The sequence below is a fragment of the Drosophila suzukii genome, assembly GCF_043229965.1.
Source record: "Drosophila suzukii chromosome 2 unlocalized genomic scaffold, CBGP_Dsuzu_IsoJpt1.0 scf_2c, whole genome shotgun sequence".
Taxonomy (NCBI): Eukaryota; Metazoa; Arthropoda; class Insecta; order Diptera; family Drosophilidae; genus Drosophila; species Drosophila suzukii.
In genome coordinates, this window is record NW_027255896.1 from 2,476,412 (window position 1) to 2,480,647 (window position 4,236).

General features: G+C 48.7%; 1 non-coding gene across 1 annotated transcript; it reads left to right on the top strand.

Moving 5' to 3' along the window:
* Positions 1-1,490: 1,490 nt before the first annotated feature.
* On the top strand, positions 1,491-1,563 carry TRNAK-CUU (transfer RNA lysine (anticodon CUU)). Its single transcript has one exon. It is a non-coding gene; the product is annotated as a tRNA-Lys (tRNA).
* The last annotated feature ends 2,673 nt before the right edge of the window (positions 1,564-4,236 follow it).

Here is a 4,236-nt window from a genome sequence, read left to right on the forward strand (position 1 = left end):
CCGCACCTTCCATCTGCCAACCTAACTTGCCGTCTCGTCTTTGTAATCCTTCCTAGAGCAGCAATATTGTCCGCCAATTCTTCGCTAACGAAGCTCCGGTGTCGATTGTGGCTTTGTAGCTGTTCCCACCAATCATCACAGCTGTGGACAACTGCTGCTCCTCCTCTATTAGCTTGCCCGTTAGTTTGGAGAGTTGGCATGGTCCCGATCGTTGGCAGCAATCGACGCTCCTGACACCCACCTTGCCGCATATCCAGCAAAATAACAGCCGCTGGTTTCGACATCCTCTAGCCCAGTGTCCGTTCCCACCGCATTTTCGACAGGCCTCCTGCGGGTCTGTGATATGGGTGGCATCTTGCGGCCTCTGTGTGTTGCTTGGCGGCCTCCACACGGTATTGTTTGACTGTCTCTGTTGCTGTGGGGGTGGTGTCCAATGGCCTCCGCGTGGTGCGTCTGTTGCCTGCTGCCGTCTGTCTTGGTGTGTTGGTGACCATTGGTCATTTCCTCGTGTGTCCTGGTTATCTGTCTCCTCGCATCTTCTGCATGTCACCTGCGTTGGTGACGCCGACTTGGTCTTTTAGAACTTGTTCTCCTGTGCGAAAACTTCCCGTTCCTTTTCAAGTTCTTCGTACTCATCGGCTAGGATCATTAGCGTATCCAGATCCGACACTTTGTATGTTCTTAAGAAAATCCGTAGGCTTGATGTGCAGTTCTCATTAGTGACCCTTAACGTTTCTTTCGTAAAGTAGTTAAGTGGCCTCACCATCGTCTGCATGTCGATCATGTAGTCCTTGAACGACTCGCTGAATCCTTGCTTCCGTTGGCGGACCTGGTCCGCTAGCCTGGTGAAGAAATCTCTTGGCAGAAAATAGGTGTGGAAGCTTTCTATCAACTCTGCCCACGTTCTCCATTGCTTGTTGTTGGCGATAAACCATTTCAACGTACTTCCTTTAAGCAACTCCGGCATCGCTCGAGGGATCATATTAAGGTCCAAGCCGTACGTGTTGGCGGACCATTCTACCTGCTCCAGGAACTCAAATGGTTTTTCCGCCCCGTCGAACCTGAACGACCGTTCGCGGACCTGTTTAGCGACCTTTACATAGTCCGACTGGCTTGGTCTCGGGGTCAGCGCTGTTGTTTTCTTATCCTGGCTTTACTCTCTCCAGTGGGCCTCTTTTTGCATGTGGTCAAAGCTCAGGCTTGCCACCAGGTTGTCCCCTTCAGCGTTTGTTAACGTAATGCTTGGGCCGGCTCTGTCGTGGTATGTTGCTTCCAGCTCGGCCCAGATGTCGACAAGTTGTGGGTCGTTCTCTGTTTCTGAGTAGTATTCCGACAGTGCTTTCCTCATGTCTTCTAGCCTGCCCTCCAGGGCTACATTAAGCCTCTGTCCGACATGGGCGAAGTCCTCCTTCTTGAGGCGGTAAATCCACTTCTTTCCCATTTTTATTGTGCTGTTCTCACTGTTGGGACAATCACGTTGGGCGCCAGATGTACAGCTAGCTCAGTCGGTAGAGCATGAGACTCTTAATCTCAGGGTCGTGGGTTCGAGTCCCACGTTGGGCGCCAGATGTAACGAACTGATTTCTTTTGTGTCTGCTCGCTACGAGTTTCGTGCGGCTAGCTCAGAAGACTGTGTGTTCGCCACACCAAATTTATATGACGTGATTGCCCGTAGATCAGTGAGAAAACAAAGGATTCAAATGGTAAGAGTGGGATTTATTCTCGTGGTATTAGTACAGCGGGTGTGTGGCTGGGTTGGCTTCGGTATCTCCTGACTCTGGTTCCGCCGGCTGCTAGCGCTCCTCTTTCTGGCTCCTGGACGCGTTGACTCGGCTTCCACTGGATCCTGGGCTTCGGGACGCCTTCTGGCGTCGCTGTCGATGTCCTCTGTGCTGTCTTCTGACCAGTATCTCGTCGTTCTGGCACTCGGGGAGTTGGGCGGTTGCTGTTCGGGAACTTCGCAAATCGATCTACCGCTCGTCAGTCACGCCAGGTCCTGCTTGGTCGGGCAAGGTACGCTGGGTCGCAGACAACTTTCCTCCCCAAGCTGACGGTTCTTCGTCGTAGGACACTTTTGCTTGTCTCTGACAGACCCGCCGGGTGACTCGCCAGGGTGTGGTCGTGACAAAGGTGGAAAACAAACGCCTTGACTTAGCCGCGTGATGCCTTCCAGAACTCAGCCACTTGTGTCTCAATTCGGAGATTCCTGATATCCCAATCCCGAACGTCTCGACGTGGCGATCTTGCTCCTTGTGTGCTTCCCACGGCGCTGCTTCCGACGACTCGTTTGGTTGTAGCTCCCTCGTAGATTACTTGCTTGACTGACTGTTTACTTGGTACTTTAACTGATCTTTAAGGTTTGACTCCTCGTGATCGACTGATCCAGTTGCCAGCGCTCTGCGGCCTTATATAGGGCCTTCGGGAACCGTTATTTCCCTTTTACGCACGGTCCGCTGGATCTTTCCACCCCGGGTCCAAAGTCCGTGACTCCTGGTTGACCCACTTGTCCTTCACGTACCGCTTCCAATCGATGCTCCGCCCACTGCTGCCATCCCGCTGATTCTCGTGATGCTTGTGGCACGCCTGTGTGCCGCTCCACTGCAAGATGTGGCACTTCCTCTCCCGGTCCACGGTTCACGGGAGAGTCCAAAGTCCGGTGTAGTTCCGTTATCCTGTTTTTGCACACGGCACTCTTGCCTTGCCCGCGAAGTCTCTATTCTCTCTCGATCTCCATGCTTGGTCTCCAAACTTTCTCGCTCTCCTTCCATGGTCTCCAAACTCTCTCGATCTCCATCCTTGGTCTCCGAACTCTCTCGCTCTACATCCTTGGTCTCCAAAGTCTCTCGTTCTCCATCCAAGTCTCCAAACTCTCCTCGCCGCGCCGTTACTACGCGAATTCGCCGCGTATCTGGTAAGCGGCCGGCCATCTGCTGCTGCTTCTATTTGTGGGGAGTTATTCAACTCCTCACATACTCCTACAAGTATTGGAACGCTTTGTTTTTAATTGTTCTATATCAGACATATTGAAAGATAGATGTAGTCGATGGTTGGCAAAATGTTTATTGAGGATGGAAATAAAGATTCACTAATTGGGCAATAGTGAAGGTTCACTAAATAATTTTTCAAATGTCTTGCAAAAGTAAAGTTGTAGATGTGTATACAGACTTGCGAGCTTGTGTAGATCTAATGTAGAATGTAGATTTAGCTGGACGAATGTGTAGAAGCGACGTTGGGATTAGGTTGAACGCGCGTGGCGTAACTCTTCGAGACGAGTTCCTTGAGACGATTAGACGCTGTTGAAGGCTTGTGGCAGATGATGCCGTAGCCTTAGCTGGTTCCGTTGGGATGGCGTTGGGACGGCGGCGACATTAACGATGGAGTATAACACAATAATATGAACGGCTCAGCTAGGATGCCTTCGACGTTTTTTACGATGGTTGGAATGAGTGGCGCAAGCTGCACACTCCGACGACGATTGCAAATGTGCTGTATGTATTTAGCGAGGACAGCCGCTATTTTTGATCAAACACGTGCTCCAATTATATGTGGTGTATGTGAACACACATATGTATAGACGTGCGCTCCTACAATTGACAATTAATAAATTAATTAGTTAATCATAGCCCCACGCTGGGCGCCAGTAAATGTATGATCAAAAGCATTTTTATGATATATGCTGCCGGCTTTTTTCACTCTCTAACTTAAAGAGTCGTGTGCGTATTTTTACAAGTACAATTTATATAAGTTGACAGCGCCTTGAAGCAGCTGACTACAATAACATTTGTAGCTTACCAGCTATGATAGCGCGAGATTCGAAATTATACTTATTTACATGATGTGTTTACAAATTCATTGGGGCTAATCCCCAACTAGGTGCTTTATGGGTTTTACCAATTAACCTAAAAAACAAACAGAAACAAACATACAACAACAAAAAATATATATAAATTTAATATAAATATGTATAAAATATATATTACAAAAAGGATTAAATAAAATTTTTGGGAAATGAAATTTTTAATAATTATACCCGTTACTCGTAGAGTAAAAGGGTGTACTAGATTCGTCGGAAAGTATGTAACAGGCAGAAGGAAGCGTTTCCGACCCCATAAAGTATATATATTCTTGATCAGGATCACTAGCCGAGTCGATCTAGCCATGTCCGTCTGTCCGTCTGTCTGTCCGTCCGGATGAACGCTGAGATCTCTATGGGAGCTAGGCTATTGAGATTTGGCA